The 19,021-nt window shown below is 35.0% G+C and overlaps 1 long non-coding RNA gene across 1 annotated transcript in view; it reads right to left on the bottom strand.

Moving 5' to 3' along the window:
• LOC141481706 (uncharacterized) overlaps positions 1-15,445 on the bottom strand; it is a 30,163-nt gene extending 14,718 nt beyond the window's left edge. The window contains exon 1 of the long non-coding RNA XR_012465114.1: positions 15,279-15,445. This is a non-coding gene — a long non-coding RNA (uncharacterized lncRNA). The remainder of the gene's footprint in view (positions 1-15,278) is intronic.
• Positions 15,446-19,021: the final 3,576 nt, after the last annotated feature.

Genomic DNA, 19,021 nt, shown 5'->3' with positions numbered 1-19,021 from the left:
TACCTGTTTTATCTTTAACTGCTACAGTCCACAGATATTTGGAGTAACAATCTATCACTACAAGTATATATCGGTATCCTTCATTACTTTTTGCATAAGGTTGCAGTTCAGCTAAATCTATTTGCCATAGATCTGCAAAACCTTTGATGGTGGTTATTCTTCTACGAAAATTACGTCTTGCAGGTTTATGTAATTCATTAACAACTTGTCGTTTGACATCACTTATTTCATTAGTCATTCTATTTCAATATGATTAAAGAGAAAATGTGATAATGTTACTGCATTGAATGATGATGTGACAGTGATCATTACATGTGAATATGTTAATATATTATACCTTCTTCACGTAATTCTTCAATTATTGAAATTATTTCATTGTCATGTCCTGTATGACCAGCTGACTTTGAAGCTACCAATAATCGTAGGCGAGCAACTAACTCTTTCGGTGAATTCCAGTACACATAATTCACAGGTTTAGAATTATATATTTTCTCCATTTTCACTCGTTTGAGTGCTCCACCAATTTTACTTCTACTTCTTATTGGATATTGTCGTGAGTCTAATAGAGGTTTGATAACTTCACGAAATTTTTTAGAATTTGTATTTTAAAACCATTCTTCTGATGATATTGTTTATATGGAGCATTCGTTATTTTCAATATTTTGGAATATACTTGACGAGTTTCTTTATTATCAACATCTCGTGGATTCTTCAAAAAGATCATATCATACAATTCTGGACTACCTGCGCATTCATATTTTTTCACTTTATTAGCATCCCAAAATGAAATGTTTCCATCTTTGAAATACACCACTAGACTTCCCATTTTCAGCTTTTGTGTAATAGGATCCATACGTACGCCAAATGTTCCATCATATGCTGGATTTCTAGATTTTACATTATTCAAATGTTTCATCAAAACATCTTCACCACTTTCATTCATATCAGGTGAGGTGTCAGGATCCGAGGAATCGATGTGGGACGATGATGGTGTTTCGAATAGAGTTGTTCTCATATCGTCTTGAAGTGTGCTCGTGTCACTATTCACAGATGATACACTAGCAAAAGATTGTTTTCTTCCTATTGGAGTACTCATGGGATAATTTGAAGTAGATTGAACAGTTCCATGATTTGGTGATAACACTGGTGATTTAGAAGTAGCGTTTGATGATAAAACATTCAATGGTTTCATTATGGGCTCATACAATCTTTCAAGTGTCGTACGATTTTCAATATTATCATTCTTGATAGAGTTGAATTTCTGCCTGACAGCTTCTGTTGTCTCTACTAGTTGACGTTTCAAATTCATTTCATTGTTTTTATTTTCAGAATCTTTTTTTGTATTCATAATGCCCTTTTTTAAATTATAGCCTAATTCGCTGATGAAGTGACCTCTACAATATTCAGTGATCGAATAAGTGTAAAAAACAAGATCATGGGTATATAAAACTATCGAATCCTTTGCGATATCTACCTTCATCTATTTTTCTATCCTTATCAATGACTAGAAATCCATATTGGTCCTCCCAGCATTTAACACACATCAATTGGAATTGTTTGAATGTTACATCGGGTGAAACATGATCTGAATAAATGTGATGTAAATTCGTCTCATCTTGTTTGAACATTAAAATGAAATTGGTATTGTCACGCACTAACTGTTTGGGTACCCGTGAATATGTCTGTGCTAGATAAAAACAATCAACATCCTTATGACGTCCCATACAGAAATATGATCTAATAATATCTTGCTTTTCACATATCACATCATCGAAAATGAAAACAGAATTAGGCTTAGCGTCGGAGGGTTCCACTATTTCTGCATTATTGCTGAATGTATAAAAACCTAATCCTTTTATAGGTTCCAAAACACTTCGCAAGTACTGATATTTAGGTTGATTGAGTGATTTCGAATAGAGATACACATTTCTAAATCTCAGTCCTTGTGGATGTGTTAATAGTGATATCATTGCATTCGTCTTTCCACAATTTGAAGGTCCTATAATGAGTCCTCGAACTGATGATGGAAGTAGTGGACCATGTCTGAATACCCTTTGTCCATTCAATCCACAACCAAATTTCTCATCTAGATTATCTACAGCAAACTTTTCTTTCTGTTTTACAATGCGCATCGTGCCGTGGTTGGAGACTATATAAATGTTATTAGCTTATTCATTTCAATGTGTACCATCAAACGATACGGACGTATTGAAAGTGATCGTAAAATTAAAAGAGGTTGTGGTTTTGTTAATGATTTAATAAACAAACTTCCTTTCGAATTACATCTACCCGGAGGTTATCAATACTGTGGACCGGGTACAAAATTGAAACAACGTTTAGCTCGTAACGACCCTGGAATCAATAAATTAGATATTGAATGCAAAAAACACGATATTCAATATTCTAAGCATCCATCCGATCTTGCAGCAAGACATTTAGCCGACAAAGAACTTGAATACAGCGCTTGGGATAGGGTTAAATCGAAGGACGCGAGTATTGGGGAAAGAGCAGCTGCATTACTTGTCACCAACATTATGAAAGCGAAAAGACATATGGGCATGGGTTGTAGTACCAATAAGAAAAAATGTAAGAGGAAACAAACGAAGAAAAATAAAATTAAAAAAGTTGCATTTGGTGCTGGGATAGTCCATAAAGTGCGAAATGTATTGAAGAAAGCTGGTGGGAATCAATTTGTGACGAATAATAGCAAAAAAGCTATTACTGTGGCATTGCAGGTGGCACGTAAATACCTTAAAGCTGCCGGTGGAAAGAAGAAAATCCGCACACCACGCATAATTCCTGTTCCCAAGATCGGTGGACTTTTACCATTGATACCAATTTTTGCTGGACTATCCGCACTAGGAAGTTTGGCGGGAGCCGCTGCTGGTATTACCAAGGCCGTGAATTCGGCAAAAGCCAGCAGAGCGGCTTTAATGGAAGCCAATCGTCACAATAAAACCATGGAGGCTGTAGCATTAGGCAAACGCGGAAGTGGAATATATCTCAAACCATACCGTAAAGGTTTAGGACTATATTTAAAACCATACAAAGCCACAAACAAAACAAAAAACTAATTGAACCCCTACCTCAGAGGCCTCTTACTGATCACGATCTCAGTTATTATGCACAAAAAATGAAAATTCCACATTTTCGTGGTGTTTTTATGCGTGATAGATTACCATCTTCAGGTCCAAAACAAAACGAGACAGCTATTGTTAATTTAGATGGAATAAGTGGACCAGGAACACATTGGGTGGCATATAAAAAATGTGGGAAAGAAGTCACATATTTCGATAGTTTTGGAGATCTACCCCCACCATTGGAATTGACTCGATTCTTTCGAAAATGTTCGAATGTAAAAATCAAATATAACTATGATCGACAACAGAAATTTAATACAGTTCTCTGTGGTCACTTGTGCTTGCAGTTTCTCTCTAAATAATTTTCCAAATAAAAATGGATTCAACACCAAAACTGGATCGGGAGGCTATCAAGGGAATGGGGTTTTCACTTAGAATGTTTTCAAAATATGGTACCTTGAAAAAAATGGATAAAGTGATGCTTGCAAATATGCCTAAGGAAGTGATACTTGCATGTGTTGCACATGAGATTGCATATGTTTGGGAAAAGTTGCCTAAGCATCTGCAAGATGACATCGATATAATGAAACATAGATATTGTTATGAGCACCACCACCACGATCAAAATTCAGAATCGGATGTTAATGACGGTCCTATACCTCGGAAATCTATGTGTTGTATTTGTAATATAGAGGATGTGAATATTGGTATCAATAAAAATGATACTTATTACAATACAACACCTTCCAAAAGTGTAAATTGTCTCAAATGTGCTGTTGCTGTGTGTACAATAATAAATTGAAATGTGTTTCAAAATATTCATCAGTCATGTCACGAAAGTTCGAGCTACAAGCTGTCGGGACAAGTGTCTTGAGTGCGGATTTTTTTCCACCAATTGAATTGGATAGGAACAGTCGTTATGGATTAGGACTTTTGGGATTCTATGGATGCAATACAATCAATAATATAACTGAAGCTAATAACTTAGTTAGTTTTAGAATCAGTAATGACAACTCATCGATACCCCAAAAGTTGACAATTGAAATTCCATGTGGTGCTTATGAAATAGAAGAGATCAATGCCGTCATACAGAAACATATCATGTTCAGATTGTTTCATGATAAAAAACCAAATGATGTCGTTGCAGATGATATTTTCTATCTACACGCCAATAATAATACATTCAAATGTGAAATGCGATCCAAATATGAAATTGATCTGACACATCCAAATGCAATAGCAGAAATGATGGGGTTCGCTCATGAAATATTTCCACCAAATCAGATACATGAATCATCATTACCAATAAACATTACAACTGTGAGACTTATCCGCTTAGATTGCAATATAATATCTGGTTCATATATAAATGGTGAAGAATCCCACATTCTTTTCTCATTCGATATTGATGTTGAACCTGGCTACAATCTTACTAAAGAACCACACAGTATTATATATATGCCTGTCAGTCCAGAAGGTCGTCAATTGATTCACAACATTACAGTGCGTATTTTGGATGAAAAAAATAACCTTATCGATTTTGGAAGTGAAGAAGAGATTTTCATTATTTTGGAATTGAAGAAAATCGAATAACTGTTGTTATGGGTTTCATTTATAATAGACAAAATCGCATTGAACAATCCCAAACGAGTTGCACTATCAAAAAGAAAGGTGTGCATAAAAAGAAGCTCATTCCACAAGTGTATGCTAAACAGTTAGCACATAACGCTCTGTCTGTGAGTGATCTTAAATTTTTGAAATCGATTGGATTGAAAGTGAGAAAATAACAATGGTGCTCGAAACAAACAATGAAAAGTTGAATATATTCAATGAACCAGTGCTCGATCATTCTCTCATAAGTTTACATGAGCACACATATAAGCCCTATGGATCACCGCTATTCAGGAATTCGGATGAAATCAGAATTGCAATCAATAATCAAGATGTTATACTAGATATTGCCGAGAGCTTCATTTACATAGAAGGTAAATTCACCCCCAAAGATGTAGCGAAAACATGCTATCTCTCGAATAATGCAATTGCATTTCTCTTTGACGAAATTCGTTATGAAATGGGTGGTGAACAAGTGGCTGTTGTTAGAAAACCTGGGATAACATCTACAATGAAAACCATGATATCATTTGGACAATCTCATGCTAACACATTATTGACATCTGGTTGGGGACTTTCACAATTGAAGCAAGATATCTTGGATACAAACAGTCATGTTTTTAGTGGAAAACTACCACTGAAATATTTGATGGGTTTTGCTGAAGATTACAACAAAAGTATCTTGAATGCCAAACAGGAATTGATTTTGATTATCGCTCGATCATTCAAAAACTCATATATAGGTGAGGTTGTGATGCTGATTGAAATAAATAAAATCGAATGGAAAATAAGACATATTGTACCAGATGATAAACACAAGCTCAAACTTTTGAGTAGAATAAACAAAAGCGGTCTGAATGCCAAAATCAAGTTGGCGTATCGTATGTGGGACCTCTATGAACTACCATCATTACGTGGGACTTCTTCAGACATATGGGCCATCAAAACAACTAACGCATTGGAAACTCCTCGTTTTGTCATCATCGCATTCCAAAGTACTACCACATCTGAAGATAGAACACAGGATATTACAAAATTCACAACTGCTGATATCAATAGTATTCGAGTATACTTGAATTCTGAAGTTTATCCATATGAGCGTTGGAATTTGAATTTCGATAAAAAACTTGATGCTCCTGCTTATTATGCTTTTGAGAGTTTCCAGCGAAGTTATTATGATAAAGATATGAGTGAACCTCTGATGGACATTGGACAATTTAGAGAGAATCCACTATTCGTCATCGATTGTTCTCATCAACCGAATGCAACAAAATCATCAACTATTGATATAAAGATTGAGTTTGAGACGAGGAAGACCAAGTTTCCAGACAACACTAAAGTATATGCATTAATTTTGCATGATACAGTTTTAACATACAATGCATTGGATGGTTCAGTTCATAGCAGATATTGACACTTTTTTTTTTCACTCTATCATGTACTGTTTCATGATCTTTTTTTTTATTTGTAACTGACTTATATCATGTATTGTATTTTATATCATATTTATTGTTTTGTAATCATTTTCTATTGTATTTCATGAGATTTAAATAAATAAAACATGAAAATAATACAAAGTTTTTTATTTGACATTATTTATGATTTACAGGAACATACAGACTATCTAAAATAACTTCTTCCTCATAATCATCATTTTCGCGACCATCTTCAATTTCCTCTCGATTTTCATCATTCAATTCAAAGTGATGAATAATCCATTCTGGCAAGTATGGTTGGAGGCTATACAGGAATCTTCTTAGGTTCAGTTCAATCATAACATCACAAAGTTGCCACAATTCCAATTCATTATCCAAAAATTTGTTACAAACTTCTGCACCACTCCAATAGTTCTCAGCATCACGAAGGCATAATTCGATTTGTTTTTCATCATAGCATACACTCATATCATAATTGCTTGCATGTTCGGCTCCATCACCCAACACCTTCAATTTAGACGACAAATGTTGAACCGATGATTTGAGATCTACAACATTGACCCAATCTTGACTTGCGTACTGCATCCACATCTTTAAATGGTGGAACTGAAATTGAATAAAAAAAACAATAAGCAACCTCCAATTTTTCAGTGATATAATACTCACATTCCCATTTTACTTGTAGTTACAAAGTGAGTGTATTCAACTAAGTTAGTAATGTTTATATTTCCATATAATTATTATCATCTAATATATGAATATAAATAACAATAAGAAATTCATTATAATTACTATTATTATTCAATCATATTGAATTTGACTAGAGTTAGCGTTTTCACACCAAAAAAACTTCGTAAGCTATGACCTAAAGAAATTCACTATAAATTATTACTATTATTATTCAATTATATTGAATTTGACTAGAGATCGCGTTTTCATGCCAGCAAAACTTTGTTGGCTCTGTCCTAAATACATCATCGTATATTTACCACCTGATGAGTTGATACAAGATATATCGTCATCACTGAATTGCAACGAAATACGTTTTGGTAGCCATGTTTTAAATAATTTATCATTGCTCACATCTTGCAAAGTTAATAAAATTGATTTACCAAATCGTGTAGAATAAGTTGACATATTTTAATTATGAACACTTCATCAATTGGCAATGATGATAAGGCCTTTTGCTCTACTATTTCAACCTCCTGTACAATCAAATTATTAATTTTATTCAAGTCTACTTTTGAAACGGACATGATGAAAATATATACGAAAATATAAACAATTTCCAACAGACAAATACACTCACCGTCTTCCTTCTATTACGAACTGAATAACACTCTACCAATTGCTAACTGCTGCAGATATATTCGTCTACTGATTTCATAGTGTGCCAGGCATTTCTTTTATATTAAACAGTGTGAGTCACCCCCACCATGAAACCGTGAAAGATTCACATTGCTAGTTGCTATCCACTAGAGATGCCTGACGTCACAGCCAAGCCCATCTCCCAACTTGATGCGATAACAGTTGCCGGTACGAGCAAGCAGTGGTCGTTGCGGTCTCGGAGAGGGTAGACGCTAGGCAAACGGTCCTTGGCTGCCGTTGTGTCACCATCGATAGCGGGGCTAGAGCGAACCTTCATCGCTTCGGGAGAGGTGAGGGCAGACCGATGAATACGCATTACTCTGCCACACGTCGTGGAGTGAACATGTCGCTCTCTAGCCGTTGAACGGTTATTGCTGTGACATCACTCCACTACTAACTTGGTGCCCTAACACCGATGGAGCATTTATTACTTGGAGGATCTTCGAAGTATGCAGACGTATGTTTGTACATAGACAAACAAGCACATGATGAAACCCTGTACCTGCATTCTCCTACACACACACACACATAAACACACAAAATCTCATATGAAAAAAAAATCTGAACGATCCATGCACCAGACACTTCAAGGTCACAACGCCTTGACTTCACTGCACAACAAAAAAACTTCACCAAACAACAACCAATAAAAAAAGCAATTAATACGTCATAGTGGTGGGGGAGGCCGAGAATCAGCTGTAAACAACTACTATGGGGAATTATCCTCAATTGGTTATTACAGCAAATGCAAGTTGAACAAAATGAAGTTGAGTTTAATTCATGAGTTTTTCAAATTCACTTCGAAAAGTATTCAAATTGATGTTTCAAATGTTGGTTTTGATTTTTGAAGGGATTTGTTTCTAATTCACATATTGGCAACAGCGCCTATATTAAGTTGAAATAATTTATATGTACCTAGTTATTCTACTTGAGAAAAGAAAAAAATTATCTTTATAAATCAACAATTAAGGCAAAATATAAATTATAGTTCAATACCACCTCCACAAGCCACATGAACAACAGTTGTTTTGTTATTTATTTATATAGAGGAAGATAGGTTAGGTGCACAAAATGTCATATGTCACAGAATGTCTCGGAATTCGGAACATAAGTAAACAAACAGCACGCCTCAGAAATATGTCATCTTTGTTTGTCTCATACAGGTAACAGATTCATTGCCCTTTATTGGTTATAACCGATGTTGCCAAACGGTAAAATAGAAACGAATCCCTTTAATCCCTTCCTCTTTTAATTATTTAAATAATTTTTTAAAGAAACAGGTTGAAATGATAAGTTTAAAATGCGTTGTTTCAGATCTCTTTTATGAAAAACCACTTGATTTTCGTCAGGAGGAACATTCCCCATTCTTGAACAAACTTCGCTGCCACACGCTTCATGCCCAAAATTTACAAAAAATTGTATGACATATGCCGACATCCTCAGTAACTTCTGTGAAGAGTTTGTACCAATTGTAAATATTTTTCTGACCCAGAGTACAATCACCGTATGTCACTGTCAACATTTCAAGTGTTGTTGAGCATGTTATTCCATTTTTACACAAAGTTTGATGCAAATTCTTTGATCCTTTTTTTCGATAGCAGAAAATTGCCGATCAAGCAAAACACTTCCAAGTGAGTGTACCCACATATAAAAAAGTCGCTAATCGAATGTACGTCTGCGAAATTTGAACATTCACCTTATTCTTTTATCAGACCTCGTAATATTTTGTGGAACTAGTCTACTCGTACACCACCGTTATCACAGTTTCTCATTATACATATAGTAGTAGCTCATGAAAAAATTAATAGTCAAATTCAAAATTTGAAAACCATATTTTCATTTCTATCGAACTGATTCTCAAATAAAATTGAAACTCTGTAAGATATTAGTTTTGAACCGAAGAACACATTTGAGGGAAATTAATTTTAACGTCAATCAACAATATCGACGTACAATCTACACAATGAATTTTTCCATTCGCAAATCAATGATGTGAATCTGATATTTGCGAGTTATAATTCTTTCTTAATCAGTTGAGGTTAGGTTAGGTCTGGTCGGATTTAAACAAATGCCAACAAATTGACAATTAAAAACCCTTTTCAAATAGGCAGGCCACTCAGAGCTGCAACTATCTGAATTATACATCAGATGAATAGAATTTAGGATTCAAACCATATGGTTTGCAAAAATGTTCCTTGAAAACTGGGTCAGACTAAGAAAAACAGACTAAAATAGTGTTACATCTTTATTAGTTCATAGAAGTAATAAAGATTATTTCTTTATTGCTCTCAAATGAAGAATCGTAAATTATAACTATACTTAAATTAATTATAATTTCATTGTTGTGTACATTGTGCACTGGCTCAACTCCAAGAGAATATATTGTTTAGGGCATTGTCTAAAGAATATTAGTTTTTCGCAATATTTGAACAGAGATTCCACGTAATGTACTTTCAAAGCATTGGGAATGAATGCAAGTTGATGGGGTACTACTCTTTTTTTTGTTTTTTCAAAACGAGTATATTTATTGAAAACACTTTTTTTACACTAGAACAAAAATTCTATCTCTTGACGTGCGTTTCGCTAAATAAATTAGCTCCATTAGGAGTAGAGTCATCTGATGATATTGACTGGTTTCTAGCAAAACATTTCGAAGTTTTGGCAAAAATAATCATCACTAAAACTCATTATATCATTTCATAAAACTGGCTGCAAAATTTTAAGAGAAAAATCACATGAAATTATGAAAAACCCACGATATTGATTCAGGTAACTGTTGTAAATTCGCTGCTATTAATGTATCAGGTGATTCAGATACACCATCAACTTTTCATGACGTACTGTATCAATTCGTGAAACAAATATCAAGAAAAGATTCCGAAACCTGTAAATAAAGAAAAAAATAATTTGTGTGAAAGATACTGAAGCAAATGAATCCCAGTATTGATATATTTACGACAAAAAAGAGTTGTCAAGTTGGATATTTTTCATTAAGTCCTAATTGGATCAGACCTCACCAAAGGAAGGAATTCTTTGATGAGAACATTTCAAACGGTAATGAAACTCAATGAAAAGTCGAATATCAAAATAATATGAAAATCATAATGAGGTAAGACACGCAGTGAAGCTTTGAGAAACTGAAGGAGCAATAAAAGCTGAATATGCCAGCTCAGAATACTTGGTCATCATCCATCTTAATTAATTAGTGGCTGAATGTTTTGACAAACATGATGTGGCATTCGTTGAAAAGTAAAGATAAATGAGTAGATAAAGTAGAATTGTTTTATATGTGACACATTGTTTGATTTTTCATATTATCTTTGGTTTTTGCCTCAACTTTTGAACTGTATCATATGGGTACCCTATGAACTGCGATGAAAAAGTTGCCATTGATGATAAATTGAGAGATGCCTTGTAATTCTGTAATTTTCGAGAAAAACTGGAAATGAAAAACCTAAAAAGAAGATAACCGAAAAGTTCTATGACATAAGTTCCGTTGTCCAAAATCAAAAAAAGAAAACTTATAATAATAATGATAAAAATAATAATAGACTTTGGCTTATCAAAACGCCTGCCTTTTGCTTTCCTCGGTCAAGTGGGCTGAAGTAGAAACTGAGGAGTTCATCATGGCTTGCCAGTCATGTGTTTGTGTCTTCAACACCATAGTCTTCCGCAGTCGCGTGATGGGTATAGAGGTTCCTGACACAAGATACAGGGCCTGCCGCGAGGCGCTCGAGACTCTAATGCACTTACTATCAGCATGTCCAGCATATGCGGTCTCGGCCTATATCCATCGACATACTGCGGCTCTTGGAGTGCTGAATTACCATCTACGGCACTCTTACGGTATTGACAAGACACCGGTTTTGAATTTATTGGAACTATTCGTTTCCCACCCTCAGGCTTATACAAGCTAATAAGCATGATGTAGTCCTTCTCGACCACCAGAGCAAGACGATATTTGTCGTGAAGTTTTCAGCTCCTAGCGAGACTAATATCGTTCGAAAAGAGGAGGAGAAACGGATAAAATATCGGGATTTTCTCTTCGAACTCCGCAGACTCTATCCAGATCACTCTGATAAGATGGTTGGTCTGATTATTGGAGTCCTTGGTGGAATGCTGCCCTCTCTACTCTCGAATCTTGAAATCATACCGGCTTGCCGCACTAAGGCAGAAATCTCAGCCGAACAGATGCAGAAGGCTGTCATTCTTGGCTCACTGCGCTTGCTCAGGGCACATGATTCTCGGACCCAATGATCATTTACCCCACGGTGTGGGGGAGTAGTCATTGGTTGATAATGCTGGCGCGCCCTCCCGAATGTATCGGGCTTCGGGTGATAGGGCCTGAGCAGCACATACTTCGGTAATAAAAAAAAAGTTCATTAGTTCTTCAGATTATGTCTAACATAATATAGACCGAGTCAGTATAGTACAGTATAAGTCTGAAAAGAAATAATTATAAGATAAAGTAATAATAAAAACATTTTACACACAAATTGTAGTCGATATAATTAATATAGTTATTGTTGTAACTAAGTGCATGAAAGCATGTAAAAGGACTCAATATAATATTGGTGGTATTGGTGGTTAATTATTTGTATTTGGTTTTTATTACTATTTCTTACAGAATACAGAACAAGTCATGTGTCAGGAACAGTTTGTCCACGCGAATTTTCGATTATACAAATAAGAGACTTAACGTATAAACAGATTACAGATCATACATAAAAACATCTAAAAGTAATAAAAACAAATGATTTGATAAAATATAAAATATGAAAAATATGCATACATACATAAAATATAAAATCTGCTAAATATGTGTCTCCCAAATACTCACTTATAGAGTAGTACGCTTTTTTTAATAAGATATTTTTGATTACTATTTTGAATTTATTCAAAGGAAGATCTTTGTAGCAGTTTGGTAGATGATTAAATTGGGTTATTGCCATATATTTTGGGCAACGTTCTGTTTTTTTGGAGACGATGATTCGGCACTTTCAGGATTGCTGCATTTCTTGTGTGATATCTACTGTTTCCCAGCGCTCTGAATGACGCTAGCTCTGTTTTGGCATAGTCAGGATTTTCAGCTGTACAAAAATATCCTTACAGCTCACACTCCTGGCCACTCCAACGATATTTCTAACTGCTCTTTTCTGGAGTTTGAGTACCTATCGTCCTCCTGTGATACTATCCATACTATGATTTCATATGTCATTACCGACTGAAAGTGTGCAAAATATATCACCATCAATACAGATTTTTCGACGTCTTCCTGAGTTGGTACAGGGGATAACACTTGGGAGCAAGTTTTTTGCACACTTCATTTAGATGGGTAGTCCATGTACAACGTTCATTCACATGCAGCCCAAGGAACTTCGTAGAAGGTGCTTGAGTGATAGATCTGCCGTTAGATTTTAGCAACAATCTGTGGTAGAGTTTATTATTTGAGTGACTGAATCTAATGAACGTTGTCTTCTCCATGTTCGAAACTGATCCATTTGAAGAGAACCATTTCTCAGATATTTTGATTTCTTCATTGGACTTCAAGACTTTGCTCTACATTGCTCCCTGAAGCTATGAGGCAGGTGTCGTCTGCATACATTATACAACTTTATTAGAAATGTCATTCACGTATATCAGATATAACAGAAGACTTAAAACAGAACTCTGGGGAAACCCTACATCGTTTATAGTTTTCAACGAAGTGTGATTGTTTGAACATACTGCATCCTGTTTGTCAGATAACTTCTTAGCCAATCATGTACCACTCCTATGGAACCGTACAGTTCTAGTTTAAAGTTTACAGAATTTCATGGTTGACAAGATCAAATGCCTTGCTTGTATCCAAAAAGGTGCAAACCACTTTGTTTCCTTTGTCTAACTCCTCCGAAAGTCTTTTTACAAGCGTCATCTTGCATTAGAGGTTGATTGCCTTTTTGGAACCCATATTGATTCGAGTTCATTAAATCAAATCTATTCATGAATTCTGTTATTCCATTGGCAACATATTTTTCAAAAACCTTTGCAAAGGGACTCAATAGCGCAATTGGTCTGAAATTTTGAACATCTGTGATTTTTCCCGATTTGTGAATCGAGGCATAATGGAAAAGTACCGTCTTCAAGAGAACATTTTAATAGATACGTTAATGGTTGCGTTAACAGATTTGCACACTTTTTTATTAGATATGTTGTTATATGATCATCTTCCTGTGAGTGGGAGCTCTTTAGATTTAGGATAATGTTTAAGATTTCTGATTCAGTTGCTGGAATAAAGAAGAATGTTTTGGGATACCTATTTTTCAGCGTTTTTTGAATGAGTTTGTTTGTTCTGTTGATTAAAAGGCGTGGAATATTTTCAAAATAGTGTTTGAATTGATTAGAAACTATTTCTGGGTCATTGGTCAATCATCATTTATTTCAAGTGTTATATTCGTTGTTGAAGAAGGGTATTTACTTGTAGTTGGTTTAACTATTTTCCAAGTTGCAAAGTTGCATTTGTTTTATTTTTTGACTTATTTATTAAGTGAGTGTTGTAATTATACTTGGTTTGTAATTATACTTGGCATAGTTGGTTGTAGATTTTTGTTTGAGTATTGGATATATTTTTCATTGCCGTTACCAGATTCTCACATTTTTTTGTATAAAAAATGAGAGGTAGAAAGTCAAAACCTTTCCCAAGAATTAATCTCTTTACTGAAAAAATACCCTTTTCAATTTAAACAAGATTTCCATTGCTGGGATTTAATCAAATAAGCGAATGAATGTCATAAGTACTGCCATCAATGACATGAGTAGATTCAACTCATTCGTGACATGAATTCGTAATTTCATGAATGAATTGAGTGCTTCATCTTTAAATGTCATCCAGTTTGGTGCTGGAGAGGCAATAAGGCAAGTGTCTTATTCTGAAATATCAGATGTCCACCAGTGAAGATAACAATGTTCCATGTAAGTGAAATGTTACCTCTTTCATTTACTATATTGTGTAGCAGTCCCAAGGGTGATATCTGATTCAATTCCATAACGAATGTTTGAAATACAAACCGAATAGATTAAAATGTTTTTTGTATAACTCAGTGTTCATATAAAAATATTTTTTTCGAAAGTATTTTTATTTGTGTGATTTAATGTTTATATGAAAGTAGTTGTTCATATCATGTCTCGTGAGGGCTTTTTCTTTCAGTTTGTGTCTGAAAGTTACTTCTTTGCAAGATCTACACATCTTTGTATAGAGTTAATTTTCTGAAATTGATTGCTTTTTTTCTTTTTTTGAAACCCATTTTTTTTGTATAAAGATGGAGAAGTAGAAAGCCAAAATTTTTTCTCTCCCAAAAACTATCTTGATGACACCAAGTTAATTAGTTAAACCTTCGTTGAGAATCTGGTGTACGAGTATAATAAGTTGATGACGTCAGATATTGTAGGTACACACGATGATTCATAAATTTATGTTACAGGAAATCATGTATTTGTTTCCTCAATGTTTTGAGGTTGTATCTTGGTTTTGCAAGACAAACAAAAAACTTTATATGCAGAATATAGCAACAAATAATGAAAATTGCTACTCCCCGAATAGATTAAGAATCAATTCAACAATATGGGATATGTACCATTCAAAGTTGCTCGTTAAACTGTGATAGATTTTCATAAACACTGTTTTAACTTTTTCTGTGAAAAAATTTATCGAAACCCAATCTAAAACTATTCTTTTCCATACAAAAATTTCTGGCTGAGACGAAAACTTCCACTACATTGATTTTTTTTCACTTTCATCACTTACCGCATATAAAAAGCACATTACCGCTAAGAGAAAACATGTTTAATGGTAGTATCCGCCAGAGCACTGCACTAGAACTCATTATGAATACGATACTGTTTTAATATGCCACCCAATTCAAACACAACTTAATCACAAATATTTGAACTGACTAATCATTAATTGCTGTAATGAGAGAGTTACAGAGCGCCAAATTTGATACCGACAACAAATACCTGGGAGAGCTGCATACAGTATGTTCCATTTAAAAGATCTCTTGTCCTTGAGTCTTATGACATTATGGTTTTTTCTAATGAAGACTTACCGTTTGGACTACTGGTCTGGTGGGATTGCCTTCTTTAAGAAGCCTAATCAAACTGTTCATCTCTGGAGGTTGAGGGTTTATACATGATGTTTTCTTAATATCTCAGGATGTGGGAAACAGCATCTTTGATCATTCACTGTTACAGTATCAGTATCAATGGTTTACTCCGAATTTTTGGAAAAGACACTTGAATTATCACCTCATCAGCATCGTTTTGGATAACACTAGTCTTCATGTCCTGAAGACGCAAACTTGATTGAGCAAAACGCGCGTCGAGAAGAGCATTGCAATTATGGTCTTTTCATCAAACAATATTGGATTCGCTAACTGCTTGAAAAACGGCTATAAACGGTTGAATTGAGTTCCTACCCTTTCAAGGCCTTTCTTGAAGATTAATCACTTGAAGAAAACAAAAACCATCACAACGATTTTAATATACAGGAGAATTTACAACAAATGATTGCTGGATGGTCTGATTGTTTTCAAATTATGAACTGCTTCAGTGTATTTACATAGGATCGTCAATTATCCTGTAACAGAGTAATTTATATTTCATACACGTATATAAATGTTCAAGAGTTTTTTGTACGCACATATAAAAGCGGCACACAAAATAATTCTACTCGTAAATATATAGAATTTGAGGTAATAGAGTTATTAGAGAAAATAATTTCCTGGGTAATTTTCAAGCTGAAAAATGTATGTATTTGCACAATCCAGTAATTTATTGCATGTTCCTTCAAAAATGAAATAACAATCAAGCAATTTAAAGAAATGCGGAAACCGCATCCAGTAATTAACTATTAAAGACCAAATGGAAGTATTAAAAAACAAATTTCAATAAATAATCCACTACTTAAACGCAGCAGGAACGATTTGGATACCTGTAACTGAACAGTGAATGATAAATACGATATGTGTTTCGGTTTATAGTTGGTATGACTAGAATATAACTGGTTTTGTATTTTTCCAAATATTTTTGTTATGATAGCACGACCAAGGCACTCGTGAATCATTTTCTAATGATTAATGATGAATTCATTGTGGTGATCACAGTAAGAAATTCTATATTTTATATTACGTATAGTACCTACAACTTTATATGTATCTGTAGAGTAGGGAGGATGAGTGTAGACCCACAGGACTTAGGCAACATGTGAACCATTGAACATCCTCCCGAGGAGTTTTTCTCCTAGGTCATCGTCCATCCTGTCCTTTCCAATAAGGTGGACAGGTCACTAGGAGACATCTCCTATATATAGGCAGGTGTAGGCCAAGACTCCCAGAACACTCACTCTCTTTGGCAACCTTGAGGTGTCTCACGGTGGCCTCCGCGGAGGTTTTGGAAGGAGGGTTTGGAAGGAGGGTGCACTTATAGTTGCTGCCACTCTTGCCTATTTCGCTCTCTTCCTCCTTTTGGTCTCGGCCCGCAAATCTGCTTACGCCCTGTCCATTGTATTGTATCACGAGGTGATCTGCTATGTCCAGCCTCATTGCAAGCGGTAGATTGGGGTGGACATTTCTGTTCATCCCCAGCCACCGCCTTAGATTGAGGTGAGCATTCTGTCCAGCCTCGGGATTGGTTTTTGTTTTTGTTGTTCTAGTTTTGTGTTTGTTTTATTCACGTGTGTTCCTACGAGTAGCAAGGGAAGAGTTGGTCACCTCTGCAGAGCTCCGCATTACCAGAGGTAGGATGATTACAATAAGGTTTTGCCCAGTTCCCCAAGGGGATCGTTCGTAACCGCATATCACCTTGCGGCCATTCAGCTGTCGGCACGATTCCTTACACCTTAGCTTGGGTAGGCTGGTCCACGTTGGCATGTTTTGCAAAGGCTTTTGGGGAGTTTTAGTTTCCCTCACCCTACTTATTTCTGCCACTGACCAGGAGTCCGGCGACCCTGACTGTAAGGCCACATTTGCTTCCCGGACAGGGCCTCCAGTACGCTGGCCGTTCCCCTACCTGGAGACGCGTCTGATAGGTAGCCCAACCCACGGGACAGTACCTACATATAAAATTTTCCAAATGAAACCTTCTAAGATATGCCCAAATTCTTCACTTTTTCTGCAATTTCTCTGTTTGATGAATATTTCTAGATGACCACACATAGATGGAACATCATCTTTCCGATACAGATGCATGAGTGGTGTATACACGGGCTAAAAGATAAAATCAAATTGACAGACCACATACGGCTTGTATTCAATATGTTGGAATGCTGGTTGGCCAATACGTTCAAGTCTCTTGTATGGATAATAGCTGTGAAATTGGAATGAAATCTTTGACATCTTGAATGATTTGGGAAAGAAAGGTTTTGGCTTTCTACTTCTCCATCTTGATACAGAAACATGTAGGAATTTTCCAAAAAAAGGAGGGAAGCAATGTATTTCAAAAAAGTAATTCTATACAAAAATGTGTAGATGATACTAATAATCGATTTTATTGCCAGAAAACCACAAACAAATACATATAAATACATAAACATATGATAAAGTGAAAAAGAAAAAAAACAAAATATACATGTCTGACAAAAGGCAGAGTTCGTGCTTTCTCAGCAGGAGTGAGAAGCAGCGCTCTTCCACTCAACCTACAAATTGATTCTAACACATAGTTCTGATAAGCACATCTTGAAATATCTACTTTAGGTTAAAAAGTTGTATAGAAATAAATCCCTAGATAGTTAAATAATAAAAGTAAGGAGAAAAACCAAATGCTAAGATGAAAAATAAATACACATATACAAATATTTGAGTTTTATCATGCGAAGAAGTAACTTTCAGATACAAACTGGAAGAAAAAACCTTCTCGAAACAGCTACTTCATATAAACATTGAATTAACACGAAAGAAAAATACATTCGAAACAAATACTTTTATATGAACACTGAATTATACCAAAAAACAGACACATTTCTCTTCAGTTTGTATCCAAACATTCGCTTTGGAATAGAATAAGATAACATTCAGAGGATTCCTACACAATAAAGTAAATGAAATAGGTAAAATGTCACTTACATTGAACACTGTCATCCTCAGTGGTAGACATCCTAAGAACACTTGCCTATCAGCTCTTCAGTACCCAAAAATTAACCTCTTCAAAAAATATATCCTTTCAATTCAATCTAAGTGATGTTCTTTTATTTTTGTAAAAAACATTGATATGCTCGTATTGTTCCCATGTTTTTGAGATGTGACAAACTGTCCATGAAAAAATCCAGAACCATGATCCACCATCTAACTAGTTTTCAATTTATTACTGGTTAAAAAAGAGGAGGTTCCAGATTAGTAGAAAATGAAACAGATTATTCGAACTCAGATGATTGCAAACTTCGTCAGATGGATTTCAATAACTTACAAGAAGAAATGTTGTGGTTACAAATATATTTGCTTTCCATTTTTCATGAATTAATGAAATGAACCTAGGAAATATCAGCTGGATATGCAG

Source organism: Leptinotarsa decemlineata, unplaced genomic scaffold (assembly GCF_025532065.1).
Source record: "Leptinotarsa decemlineata unplaced genomic scaffold, Ldec_3_MD MMD2_tig00000505_RagTag_RagTag, whole genome shotgun sequence".
Classification (NCBI taxonomy): domain Eukaryota; kingdom Metazoa; phylum Arthropoda; class Insecta; order Coleoptera; family Chrysomelidae; genus Leptinotarsa; species Leptinotarsa decemlineata.
The sequence above is the reverse complement of the archived record's forward strand: the minus strand, read 5'-3'. Positions and strand labels throughout refer to the sequence as shown.